This window comes from Ambystoma mexicanum, chromosome 10 (genome assembly GCF_040938575.1).
Source record: "Ambystoma mexicanum isolate Mex_15411 chromosome 10, UKY_AmexF1_1, whole genome shotgun sequence".
Classification (NCBI taxonomy): domain Eukaryota; kingdom Metazoa; phylum Chordata; class Amphibia; order Caudata; family Ambystomatidae; genus Ambystoma; species Ambystoma mexicanum.
Window position 1 is genome coordinate 632,699,857 of NC_090932.1, and position 15,398 is coordinate 632,715,254.

Sequence of the window (15,398 nt, forward strand, 5' to 3'; positions counted from 1 at the left end):
TATGCCGAGACCACAGCTCCACTACCTTTCTCTGTACACATTAACCACTGCCAAGCGGGTACAGGATTGAGGATGTCACCCCAGTTGCTGGAGCAAAGAAGTTAGATTTTCCAAAGAAGACCCAAAAAAGGAGGAAGGACGTCAGCAGAGTGGGGCAGACGTAAAATGGAGGAAGAAAGAACTGTGACTGGTGCAATGAAACAGGAAAGAAGAAGAAGAATTAACTGGGGAGTTGGAAAGGATACGTGATAGACCCACTATCAGGAGGGAGGTGTTCCACCATGAAGAACACTGGAACCTGACCTGTCAGTCTGCAGGTTGCTTAGGAAAACCAGCAGAGTACAGTCGGACACATATTAATCTCCTGTCCTTTCCCACCTCTGGCTTATGGAAAATGCCAGGCCTGCAATTCCACATTCCAGCTATGGAATTAATCAAAGTAAATACTTTTAAAGTTCTTCAAGTGTCGTTCAAAGACTTGAGGTGGCTACCCTCACGCTAAACCAGGCATTAGAAAAAGGGTTCAGCAACCCACCAAAGTCCACAATGGGCAAGTATGAAGGAGGACCGAGCAGAGCTGAAGTGACGACTCTGGGTCGAAGATTGAGACTATCAAGAAGCACCCCAACAATAGGATACTATTGAGAGGAACAACTCCCTTTTTGTGATAAAAACAAATTTTGGGAATCCTTAGAGATAGAGGAGGCTGTGGAGTGAAAAACATACTTTTTAAAAACCCTGCCATATGTGGTTAAGTGCACATTCTCCTCGATTGTTATTTTGGGCATTGGAAGTTTTCCTCAATGAAGAAAGGTTAGTTGAAGTTTGACGTCCCGACTGGGCCATTAATTCCTTAGTGCTTTGTTTCAGGTATTAGTTACAATTTGTTCTCACCTCTACTGAAGCAACCCCTCCCTACAAAGGCAAGAATACAAGAAATGAACTATGGATTCTTATATAATGGATCTTTGTTTATTCTGAAACACCCCCTCTTATTCCATAAAAAGTACATATTAACACATTGCCCATAAAAGCAAGAATCAACTTAGAACTACACTTTGGGCCTGATTCATGGAAAAGCGTATATTTCTCCAGCAATTGCCGAACGCCTAGAATGACACAGTGCAAACCTCCGTGCAGAAAAAAAAATCCACGTCCTGCATATTCATGGAATTTACTGCACAAAGTAACCGTATTAGAAAGTCACACCCGGAACGCACGTGACATGCCCCACGCAAAGCACAAACAGCCAGAACATCTACATTTGCTCGCTCACCCTGGTGCAAATACATGCACACTTCAAACAGTGCGTGGGGTCCCCTGCAAGCATGTCTGACTCTTGGGGACCCTGAGCAGGGTCTCCCGTAACTGGTGCCGGAACCCCGACTACATGCATATGACACTTTGTAACTCGGGTATAACTCGGAATATCTGCGTGAGAACCCCGTAAACCAGCCCAGCACCCGACTACGCAGCGTACACGCATCACTAAATCCAACCTGAAAACTCATCTCTGTGCTGCAAATCCTATGTCCAAGTGTGCTTACGGCTGCCTTTGGATGGCAGAGAGATTGAAGGATTTGCATGGGCATTTCGCAAGCAAGAAGTTGCGCGGTCACATCCATGAATACGCTTTGCCATGCGCATTTGTGGGTGTGCTTTGGACTGCCTGCGGCCCGTCGCTCATAATGGCCACTTATTCGCTTGTTCTTCCTCGGTTTCTGAGTTCCGCCCCCTACTCGCCCTGTGAGAAGGCTGCACCCATGCTCTGTGTGGAGTCACGCAAGAGGCACATGGCCGCTCGCAAATACGTTCCAAGCCTGTGTGAAATCCACACAAGTCCAAGGAATCTCCTGTGCATTCGATTCCATGAATCGACTAACGGGATTTTGCATGCAGTTTGGTGCGCAAGTGCCCTATTTTCAGCACAAATAGTTTCATGAATCGGGCCCTTTGTTAGTAAATCGATAATATCAAAGAAAAAGTGAAATAAAAAAGAAATACGTCATGCAGAAATCATGGAAGAAAGGGCCACCTGGATCAGTAAGGATAGCAATAAAATGGATCATCCTGAAAGCTATACATTATTTGCATGGACTGTTACAGCTCTTTATGCTAGCAATAAAAAGCTGGCAGTAAAACATGAGTGGTGGCATTCCTATTTTACCATCCAAACAGAGGGGTACACTGGAAGGGGTTACATGGGGAGGGAGCAGCAGGTTACATCCTGTCAAAATAAAATATGGAGTTGCTATTGCAGCTGCCAATTTTCTAGTGCTGGCAAATTCACACAATATGGCTTGGCAATTCAGCACAAGATCCTGAGAAGTGTGACTTCAGCTCAGTGCTGCAAAATGTATTGTTTCAAGCCTGGTGAGAAAAAAAAAGTGGGCAAACAACACTGCTCTAAGAAACACAAGTGCTTTCAGTCAAAAGGAACCATTTCAAATATACCAACTTATGATCTTAGGAGCAGGACAGATCATGGAAGAATTTTAACTCTAACGTGATCCCTTTAGCAGTGCACCAACTCTGCTTGTCTTTGTTTGTTTTTTTCACATCAATTACACATATGTATTTTTCTTTTTTCCAGATTTTAATGTTACAAAACATACTTGTCCATATATCAAAATCCACACATTAATTATATCCTCATTGAACGTTATCATGTGCTTGTCAGTATATCAAATTCCACACATCAATTGTATCTTCATTGATTGGTGTTGCTCAGAAATTCAAAGCTTAGTTAAAGACAAATTTGGGCTGCAGGACCAATGAGGCCAGCAGTACTCATGTGGATGAATCTGCCTGGCTGGCGCACTTTGGGAATCTGTTTAGGGGTGAGAACGTTAGGGGTTGTCTAGCCCCGATTTCTTCTTGTCTAAAGTTTGGGCTGGATGAGGTAACGAAGGCCATAAGGCAGCAAGCGCATAATCGCGTTCCAGGTCTGGATGTGATTCCACCTGACCTTTTCCAGGATCCCCTGGATTTGTGGGCACCTCTCTTAACGGTGGTGTTTATAGATATTGGTAAATACTCAGGTAAGTCATTACCAATTTCTTTATCCAAATCATTTATAACAGAACCTATAAACCACCTAATGGTTTTCTACTCATTTGAAGGAAATTGAAGGAAATGATAAATGATTTGGAGTATAATGTAAAGCGAAATGTAGGGGAATATAACCTATAAACCACCTAAGTTTTCTATTCACTTAAAGGAAATTACTTCACCACAAGATTAAGAAAAATAATAGAAATAATAAACAAGAAGCTGACAGAAGAATAACTTTGAACACAATTAGATGTGGTAAGTGTAAAGAAATTGGAAATGACTTACCTGAGTATTTAACAATATCTATAAGTAACAAAAACGAAACTAATCAGTAATCATGTAAAAAAAAACCTTGTTTGTCAGATTCTCTCCTGAAGAACCATGGAGATGAATCCATGGGGAAACACGTGTTGAGAGAGGAATGAAAAATGAGAGAGGACTGGAAAAGAAAATAACAATTTGAAAAACTAAAGAAATTGTATTGAAAGATTGAGATTGACAAACAATTAGTGAAATTGAAATTGATTTAAGCAATAGACTCATGGATGGAGCCCATATCGACAAAACAATCAATGAAGTTGATTTGCGACATTGGAGTGTAAATAATTACCTTGTGGAGAAAACTTAATTTGCCTTTTACTAAGCTTTGAAGCTCTGAGCAACAACAATCAATGTAGATACAATTGATGTGTGGAATTTGATATACTGACAAGCAAATAATAATGTTCAATGAGGATATAATTGATGCATGGATTTTGATGTATGGACAAGTACATTTTGTAACATTAAAATCTGGGAAAAAGAAAAATACATGTGTATAATTGATGTGAAAAAACAAACATAGACAATCACATTTGGCACACTGCTAAAGGGCTCACATTAGCAGTAAAAATCTGATGTGTATTATTGCAACAGTCACAATAAACTAAGCTCTAACGTGCTGACCACAAAAAAGATAAAAAAGAAAGGACTCACCCAGGATCTAAACCTCCATTGACTGTATTTTTCTGAAAAAACAAATCATGGAAGAAGAAGGGCCTGGGCTTACAGTGTGCGATTTGTGATGGCATCCAACTACCTGCATTCACTCTTTTGAACCGTTGTTTTCCATTTAATTAAGGCAACACACCGTAGGATGGATGGGATGGAGAATAACCATCACACCAAATAAGAAGACCGACTCAGGAAGTTGTCAAAGTGTCTGTTTTATTCTCAATTGTCTAAAACAGGGAGTACAACAGACATCAATGGACATCGCACAGCATGGTCTCCATCTATCTCATAAAAAACATTACTTTTATAGCAAAAACACATCATACGTGACATCATACTATGTGGAAAACTACAAAAACCTACATGAGATTGTGATTGGACTAAGGGGAGTATCTAAGTATACTTTCTATAAGGGAATGGATTGTGATTGGGTCTCTCCAGTCAGGTGGGCAACTCATGCCCTCCCCTAGTGCAAGTCATCTTTGCCAGTGATTAGAAACACGATATATCTCTCAAACTATAAGGCCCTTCGTTATATGGCCCTCTACAATTGGTTGGCTCACTTGTACCCTTCTGCAACATTCGATTCTCTAGAAGCACATAAGATGGTACCCCAGGTGCTGGTGTGTGGACTTGACCATACCCCCCCACCCAATTAGACCATAATCTCTCATCACTCATGACTTCTGCCATTCAGATTGTCTTTGAACTTGGCCTCTTAGTAGCTTTTCTTCTCTGGGAATATAAGGGAGAGTGAGCTTGTTCTTATCAAGGTTCAGGCTTTCATGGCCACATCTTTTTCCATCTCGGACTCACGTGACAGGGGACCGTGAATCAGACCATTTTATAGCATTTAATTGTCCTGAATAAAGAAACTTAGCACTCATGGCGTTCTCTCTTTGCAACTTAACAAGGGATGTCTCAGTGTCTCACATTCCCTCTTCTTCAACGAGTGATAGCCAGTTTTGGCTGTTTTAGCCTTTGACACCAGGCCAAGCAGTCTTCCGTTGGTCCATCTTAGATCCTCGTCTTATTTCTTTGCTGCAACAACACACACAACTATCAATCCTCCTTTCTCCATGGCTTGAGCTTACTAAAATTGTGACATCGAATGTCCAGATTCACATCTATATATTGTTGGCACTGCCTGCAGTCTATTCACTACTTATAGCCAGCCTTTATGATTACTTAGTCTACTTGCATTACAGCATCTGTGCAGTTATAAAACGACTTGCGTTTTCTGCAGCGCTTCTTTACATATACAATCTTCATTTGGCACATGGAAGTCTTCTCGATTCTTTACTTTGCCATCAGATTCTATAATGTCTTTGCCTTATCTAACTTGGTTATCCTTCTCAGTGCATCACGTTCATCTCTTGTGACATCACCAGCACATCTTCACACTTCTTAGGGGGTCTCCCTCATCAGACCGTCATCTTTTGGGGGATACATCATGTAGGGCTTTCTCAGTGGATACCTTGTCTCAAAGGCATATCCTGGTATAGGTACCCTTACTGGCGTTGCACATGTCGCAATTTCCGGTTTTCAACAGATAGGCAGAATTGGGGTGGGACTTCATGCAGAGGCATTCAGCTGCTCCTTTAGTCTTTGATGGATGAATCTTCTTCCCGATCAAATTGAAAGGCATATGTAGGCATCAGGCATCCCCAGTGGCACCATAGCACAATCCCAGTGCTACTGTAGTAACTGTCAGTCTGGAAATGGCAGGTCAGCCCACCAGTAGGTGGGGACATCAAGGATATCATATATCTACATCCCGTGGACCACGGGCTCTTTGCATGTTCACGTGTATGGTGCCTCTCTGTTTCCTCAAACTCTCTTGTTGTCTATATTCTTTATTCAGCCTGAGAAACGTCTGAGCAATGGCCATTTCTTCAGATGCAGCCAGTTAACATTGGATGAACCGATCATCACTTCAGTCTTGCTGGAATCACTCACAACCTGCTTTGTTCTATTACTTAGCATAAATAGTCTAAACAATTGGATCGGGTTGTGATTGTTTCACTTTGGTCTGTAGTAACACATATGTTTTTTAAAAATTCTTTCAGCACTCCAGCATTCAAAGATAAATAGTGAACATGCCATTTCAATTATTTTTGCCTTCTTTTAGAGTGCTTAATTCTGGATTCCTCCCACTTCTTAGTTCTGTAACAACAGGGGCTGTTTTATCTCAGTTCAATTGTGCTTAATTTATAAACCTTGGAAAGCTTTATTATTATTATAGTATCCACATATATAGCAGCGCACAAAGCCGGAGGCATCTAGGTGCAAGTATCAGTTACAAGAGGTTACGAGATACGATGCGTATAACAGGAAGGTCAAGCAGGATACGACGCAATAGAAGACTTTGGGATTTCAGCCTGCGTCTGCCGGGAAAGCCTCAGACAGAAGGTCTCGGGGCCACATCAGCAAAGCGATGCAATGAGGTAAAGAGTAAAAAAGCTACGGTGGTCAGAGCATTGTAGTTCCTTTTAGGCGTAAGAGAGACACTGTTTTGGGTGAGTGAAACCAGCAGCAGACCCTGGGAAATTAATAGGAGTGTTGGAATCTTGGTGCGATGCGATAGTGAGTTTTCAGGCAGCAAGTTAGGGTAGTAGGGGGGGCCTTGCAAAAGGGTATCGGTACTTGGCACATTTGTGGCTGGCAGCTGTACCTGGAGCCTTCCTGGCCCTGACAGTACCGGATAGGGGTAGCCTCAATCCTTAGTGGTGGCCCTTTCTGCTGAGCCAGCTTCGTGTCCCGGCTCACCATCACAGCGTCATCATAAGGGGAAAATCTTGACCAATCCGATGCTCGCGGGGGTGGGACAAATCAGACAGAGGCCCCCCCGGTGGCACTGTGGGAGCCACAGCAGCCATTTTTGAAGGGAGCCAATGCTCCTGTTGTAATGAACAAGCATAGAAGGGCTTACCTTGCAAGTGCCAACACCCGTAGCCCAGCATGCAGCAGGGACATCAGAACATGCTGGTTGTGCTGGAGAAAGGTCTGTAGCTTGATGTGTGTACCGGACAGGGGTAGCCTCATCCCTTAGCTGCATACCTGCCTACATTTGAAAATCAAAATTTCTGAGATTTATCCCCCGCCCACAGCCACACACAACTCTGCCCATTTGCACACGGCTCCGCCCACACGCCTGCCTACCTGTCAAAAAGGTAAACTCGGTTGTTATTGCCTTCATTTTGCTTATAGAGCATTGAAAATAATTAATACAATGCTATAGTAAGCAAAAGGAAGGCGGCGTAATAATAGTGCTTCAATTACATGGATTTAAAGCACTATTATTATAGTGGTGCAGGCAGTGGGCACAACCCATTTCGTGCTGTTTCCGGGTCCCGTCATATTCTCCACCTAATTGGCTACAGGCGGCAGCCAATTAGGTGGAGAATATGACGGGACTGGAAAGAATCTCAAAATTCCTAAGATTCACAGGACTTTTTCCGGAGACCCGGAGAAATGCTTAAAATTCCGGAGTCTCCGAAAAAATTTCGGAGGTTAGGCAGGTATGCTTAGTTGTGGCCCATTGTGGTGAACCAGCTTCGCCTGCCAGCTCACCATCACAGTGTCATCATAAGGGGAAGATCCGGACCAATCCGATGCTTGTGTGGGTGGGAACAAGCAGACACAGGCCCACAGCAGCTGGGGAAGCCACTGCAGCCATTTTTGAAGGGAGCAGATGCTCGTGTTGTAATGGAACAAGCCCAGAGGGTCTTACCTTGCAAGCGCCAACTCCGGTAGGCCAGCGTGCAGCAGGGACATCAGAGCATCCTGGGTCTGCTGGAGAAAGAGCTGCTGCTGATGACTTTAATGGCTGAGTCGACACGAAGTCTGGGGCTTAACTCGTGAGCTACCCATTCTCACAAACTAATAGGCAGAATCTGAACACACAGTGACAGTCATGTACACAAACCAGATTGATAAAGTAAGAGGTGAGACAAAGACGTTATAGGATGAGTAAATGGTAGATTTAAAGAAAATGTGGTTCCTAATACACTGCCCTGGGGGGTTTGTAAAACATCAAACTGTTGAACCATTCACCCACAAGTGAAGTATAACATTTACAGTCAATAAAACACAAGGCAACAAGCTTAGCTCAAAGTAACAACGGGAAGACCTTTCTTGAGTGGGCTATTCAGATGATTAGGCATGGAAAGGGGCGCTTAAGCACATGCCTATCAAAAGCCAATTAACAATTCCTCAAAAGTTGAACAGAAGTGTGCCCCAGGCCCCGTACCGTACAAAGTACGGCACGATGGAGGGCCTGGGGGGTTAGGCGCAGGGTGGGGGACGAAACGGCGCAAAAAGCAAGGGGAGGGGCAGCCAGGCGGCACCCCCACCCATGGTGCTGCCAGGAAACAAGCAACACAACAGGGAAAGGTGCGAAGGAAAAGCAACAGGGGGGCCAGGGGAAGCCCGGCCCCCAAAGGGACAACAAAGGAGCAGGGGAGTATAAGTAACCCCACAGGAACCAAGAGAATGACAAACCAGGTGAGGAGCTCACCTCATTCGGGTAAGCTCCTAGGGCCTGGAAAAGGGGGAGAAGGAAACATTTTGCCACCCAACCCACCCTGCAAAAAGGAAGGAAAGGAGAAAGAAAGTCGTAGGCGACGGCACGTGTCCGGGGTCGGATGCCCAAGAGTAACAAAGACTTGCTGAGGAGAAGGCTGGGCATCTCCTCCAACCCTGGACACGATGTGCCCAAAAGCATCTGGTGTGATGTATTCTGTTATGTTATGTTTTGGTGTTATTTTCGGTAGAAAATAAATAAGCCTACGGCCTATAAGTTTTCCACACCCAAGTCTGCTTGTCACATTATTCCATAGTCGGGGTACAAGGAACAAGAGCGAAGGGTGGGCACACTACTCAGCCTATGACTATGGGGGCTGCAAACACATTGTCCATGAAGCATTTGTCGCAGCTATATGCTGGGTCAGCACCTGGAAACGCCGAGGCACTGTGCACAGGATAGGCAGCTGAAATCCTTTCTAAGCACACATACACAATGACTGTGCTGAGTACAACAGTGATCACCGTTATGAGGAATTATTAATTGGTAATCCGCGTGCTCTTCATGCAATGTGCAAACTGCAGAGATTAATCCAGCCATTGGATAATGAAAGACAGTCAGAGATTGTAAAAAAAAAAAAAAAAGAAAAAGAAAAAAGAGTGACTTCATATGTGGGCCACCGATCACTGGTAAGACCATCATCTCCGTCACTAATGGGCCACATGCAGTAATTGAGGGCAATCCCCCCATACCAGCGAGCCTGCATTCCCTACCCGGCTGCGCACTTCCTGGAGTAAGCTCCCCCTCAGGGCGCAGGCGTTGCAGGAAAGGTGGCTTATACGGATCTCCCGGATTTTGGCACAGGATGGCATGGAACAAAAAGTGCGGGTTGTTAGCGTTTAAAACTGTCAAAAGAAATGTCTTCATCTGTAACATCCTGTGATTAAAAGGAACTGTATATTTATATTGTAATTATAGTTAATTGAGGGGCATTAACGACAAAGCACTATTATTAACTGCATATTGATACGCCAGCGACTATTTGCAAAGTTTACACAGGTGAAAAAACGTCCCGTCCTCACGCGATATTACAGGAGTGCCATTGCCCGTTAAAGCAATGGCAAGACAGTGACATGTGCACACTGGAAATCAGGAACTGAAAGTCTGACAATGAGAAGACGTTATACATGTCCCGTCTTTAGATAGGCATCACTTGAATGAATGTATGAACCTCCAAACAATAAAGCTATCATGAACTCACATTATGCTGAATTATGACATATTTAACCCTCCAGCTATTCAAGAGTGTTGCTACTCTTTCTGGCGAACCAGACGGGAAATCATTCTAACCACCGATATGTTGGGTGCTTTGGGGTCCTCTGAACATCAAAAATGTTTACAAGGGTTTATCGGGAATAGTTCAAGGGGAATGCTAAGCGTTTTTTTTTTCCTTCAATTTCCAGCCATCTTGTCCGTGCTGCGAAGAGGGGTGTTGTACAGCAGGGTTGAGGAGGGCAGGAGTGATATGGGAGGTGATGGTTTCCCTGATTGACATGGCAACACTAATAAATTCATGGTCCTTTTATTTTGGTGCTTTTAATTGCAAAGTATTGCATGAAATGGGGGAATGGGCAACGTCTTTGTGTTGGTATATGTGGTTTCATGAGCGGTGCGCGCAGGTGATCGAAATATGGTTATTTTACAATGGCAGTGGGGCAGTTAAGACTGCTTTAGGAAAAACAACTTTTTGGAATTTTTCGGTTTTGTGTTGTGACAATAATATTCATTTATACACAATGTTTCACTGATTTATTTTGTTTTTTTAGAGAAGCTTAACCACCTTTTTTTCAGATAACTTTTTTCTTACCCAATGACCTGCCGACTGGGCAAATCCTCCATGAGCCTGGCAATCAGGCTTCCCACAAACCAGCCGACAGTGACATTCGGCATGGTTTGCAGGCATGTACAATTGTGACCTTGACTGGCATGGTTCCTTAGGCAATGACTAGTGGCTATTTCGCCCAGCCCCCCAGTCCCCTGATTTGTCCACAGTGGCTTCTTTGACCACGACACATCCAAAGAACCTCCAGTTCCTCGGATAGGCAAAATGGCCATGAACCTCAGCCATATCAAGTGGACACCTTGAGTAGTGCAGGGTGTTCGGCCCTGCCCCAGCATCCCCAAATCCAATTGTGGAGCCCTTATGCAAATTTGCCCAAATTGACGTTTGACTCCCACCACCCTGCTCCCAGCCCCCAGTTGCCTGAGTCAACCAGTGTATTCATTAGGCATAGGCTATGGTAAATCCCAGTCACAACTTTGACAGAGGACCTCAGCCCTGCCCTAGAAACTACCAAGCCACGCAATCAACCACCTTGGCCTGACCACAAGGCATGTGCAGTTGCTGCTTTGAGTGGGTCAAGGTCTACCTAACCTTTTAACATTTCTGGCTTATTGTGCAAGCATTAATATCATCCAGATTGTATTGCTGTATGTTGTGTGAGATTACAGCAATTTATACAATGGAAAATAAATCATAAAAACAGATTTCCTGACCAAACGCTGTCAGTACAAAGTGGACAATCTAATTACAAACATACATTGCAATAAACAGATAATCCTCATCTTGATATCTTTACAGTTACTCCCTTTAAGGTTCATTCTGATGTACGAGAATGTGCTTGACCAACAAAGCTAAACATCCCAATTTATCCCAGACATCTATTAAAACGGTGTCCTACTTCTGGTGGCTCATCTACGAAAGAGAAAAGAGAAAAAAAAGGTTACTGTGTACATACTCATAAAGTATGAAGCACAATGTACATTGGACACTGGGGGCCTCATTATGAGTTTGGAGGTAGCAATGGTGCTATTAGCGCCATGGCTGCCTACAAAATCGTGTCCGGGTTCCCTGAATGGGGAAATACTGGGCTATTCCGACTTTGGAGGGCCCGTTATTTCCTCCTTCAGGGAACCCGGATCTGGTCCTTCCCCATTCCCATTCGAGCCCCCATAGGGCTCAATGGGAATGGGGAGGGAGATAACAACGGGCCCGGGCCCGTTATTAGCTCCCTGGTCCCCCAGCAGGACCCGCTAAGTATGCCTGGTTTTACCAGGCGTCCTTACCGGGTCCCGCAAGGGAACCTCGTAATAGGGCGTCCTGTAATGAACGGTGCCGGTCCCACACCGGCACCTTTCATTACAGGAGCACCTGGGTCGTAATGAGGCCCTGTTTGTACTAAAACCACACACATTAGGATCAAACAGAAAAAAAGCTGCTTAAATGTTTTCTCACAAATTACTGAGTTCATATTGATGAGTGTCAGCCAATCTATCTGATGTAAAGTCAAATGCATCAAGTTCCAGAGTGAATTGAATACCATCAAATGTACAAGCTGGTGACTGGATAAAATGTTTGCTAATGAGGGCGCACAGAGAAACACAGATTGTCTTCACTCATTGGGCACTAAAAAATAAACATGGAAAAAAGAAAAGAAATCATGCTTCACTAAATCATATTTCATGTTAAAATTGGAAAAAAGACTTTTTCTACACATGACGAGGGAGGGTTTTTAAAAGTGAACATTTCACCCGCTCACTCACTTCTATGGGCTACAGAAAGACATCATATACCAATTGGTCCGTGAATTTGACCGTGACAAGTCCCTTGAATGGATTGTACATCAAAGCACAAAACTATATGAGGTACTCTATTGTCAGGGTAGAGAAAGTGATAAAATGAAAGATACTAGACCTAAATCTAAAGAACCCTCAGCCACAGTAATGGAAATCAGGTCAGCCAAAATGTCCCTTGAGTCTGCTCAAAGCCAAGGTAAAAATAATGTGACACCTGAACAAAGGGGTAATCAACAAAGATCGCCATTTCTCCTGTACCAATGTTCCAATCACATGATCCTAGTAATAGAGAGAGCTACATCAGCCCTAGGTATTTAGGGGACAGACCCCGGGTAGGATACCGGCCTGATATGGCAGGTATGAACAATAACCAGAGACAAAATCAAGATCAAAGAAATGATGGTCCCTACCAGTCATTGGGGACACAGAGCAGATTTGATCCCAGCACCATGATATATGGTAATCAGGATAGGCCCCGATATGTGGATCGATTTACTGATAATGGAAATCAACATAGGGGCCAGTACCCACAATCTGAGAGACAGGACATGAGGCAAAACGTGAACTACAGTCCACGCCAGTACAATGATTCCCCACCAGGGGACTATAATCAAAGGATGGGTGCAACCCGCTCCCCTCCACAAATGAATCAAGAGTTCAGAAACCATCCCAACCGACATAAATCACCTGAGAGGTATCAGAATAGATCCAATCAGGGGGAAAACAATCAATATCGACCTAGGCCACAGAAAGAGGATCCTAGAGGGATGGAAAGGTTCCAGTGCCTTGAGGCCCAAGTGAAAATGTTAGCTGAGCAAATAGGAAAGCTCTATGCAGCGCAAAAACAACCTTCCAAAGAGGGGGCTGATGGCCATAGCAATGACCGGGGGGCTTCCGAAAAGTGACTAAGTGCTCATGATAACTGCAGTGCCAAAATGACAGATTGCTCTGATATAATTTTGCATAACGACTCTAAGATGCTGAATGGATTAAAAATGAAAGTACCAGTAAATGAATTTGTGACAGAAAGTGAAAATACTTCTAAAAAAGAGGTACGGTTTAACTTAGAGCTAAATAAAACAGTAAAGATTTGCACAAATGAAAAAGAAACATTAGGAATTCCAAAAGAACAAAGGGACAGATTTAAGAAAAATGATTCATGCATGGGGAATACCAGTGAACAGGGAGTAAGTGGGGATGCTATAGCTCCTTCCCTGGGCAAGTTAAACAATGACCAAACACAGACAGAAAAAGGAAATACTCACAAGGAGGGTACAAGTCAATCACCTGAAGAATTCTTTGAGCCACATATTTTTGAAGAGGCTGAAAGGGCTGGTATCACACTAAATGATCACAAATGCACAGAATTAAAAAATGACAAATTGCTGAATGATGTTGTTACACATGTTCAGTTGGAGGATTGTAATGTGGTCTCTGATGTTACCCAGATGGATGGGCGAACAGTGGCCACACTCCAAAAAACCTCTGAACATGGAGAAATGAATAAAACCTCTCGCGCAGAAATGGGTAAAAAGGAGGGAAAAATGTCTTTCCATTTACCAATGTGCTTAGCCAAAAGTGAAAAAGACCTGAGAAAGGTGAGCCCTGAAATCAGTAAGAATTCACATTTCTTATGTGTATTAGAGGAAGTTGAGGACAGATATTATGCACCCATCACTGTAGAAGAAAAATGCCACACCTTTGCTATGACTGACACTGGCGCACAGGCCACAATTATGTCCAAGGAGCTGGTAAAGAGTATCAATGAAGGGAGACCTCCACAGAGTCAGATCACAGTGAAGGAAAATCAAGGCCCAGTGCATAACTTTAATGGGGAGGAGGTGCCCATCATAGGTGTAACTGAGGTTGACATAAAAATAGGAAAGCACAGAATGAAACAAGAGGTATTGATCACATCTATTTGTGAAATTCCATTTCTGATGGGGACAGATTGCCTGAAAAGATTGTCTCCTCTCATAGATGGGGTGAATGGAGTGCTGTGGTCCTTAACCAAAAAACCATTGAGGTCTAAGAAACTAAAATCACAAAACAGCAATATAAATTAATGTCACACCGTTGCCAAAACAAATGATGCATACCTAGTGTCACTGTCATATTAATGTGTCAAGACAAAATGCAGAGCGACAATGAAAAGCTACCTGTACAAATATACTTGGACCCAAGGAAAGATTGGCAGACTGCCATAGATGAGCACACATTATGTTTTTATCTAAAAGAGAAAACGTGCAAACAGAATATTGCTCCTAAAACAGATTCAGAAAAACACATTACCACTCTGGCAGAAATACACATGGAAGATGAGCAACCATGGGTTCATGTTGGTATATAATGATTATTTTAAAACAATAAAAGCCACTTTAGCGCTTGAACATGAAAGGAGTTTCATTAATGAGAAATTGTTGCAAAAAATAATGGAAAGGGAAGAAATCCCGAGATTTAGGATTAAAAACCAATATGTTTCTGGCTTGGACAGTCCAGACTTTGAAAACCGAATTGCAGGCAGGTGCATGCTTAAAATTAGCATTGGGCAGAAAACAATTTACCATAATGTATGGATAGTGAGTGGAGCACAAAATGAATTTTACATGGGAAATGACATCATGCACAGAATGTGTATGGTGTTAGATTTCCTTAATCAAAAAATATGGTCACGCCTAGGTGGTCCGGCACCTGAATTTGAAGACAAAAGAAGGGCTTATCATTGTGCACAACTGGTTCCTTATGCAATCGAATTACAAATGAGGAAAAATACTATTATTCCTGCATTTACAAAACAGTTTGCAATAACACTGAAATGCAAAAATGGACAGCAGATGAAAGGCTCTGATGCATTTGTATGCCTGAATGAATCCATAAAACAGCAAGGCCTGGATTGTGAATACATTCCATTGGTAGACATTGGTGAAGGATCTGTAAAAATCATGGTAAATAATAAAGGTTGTCAGGATATTCATTTAGAGGAAAACTCCCCATTAGGAATGGCCATACAAAAATCACATTATACGGCAGATTTAAATAACATGGTGATTGGGAATATTCCTGAAAAATATGTAGATGCCAAGGGCGAGTTGCCAGAACACCTGGACTCTCAGCCCAAAGGAATATTTAAAATTCATTCTGTGTACCATTATGATTCAAATGAGACAGTGTGCTGCCATCAAGAGGATTG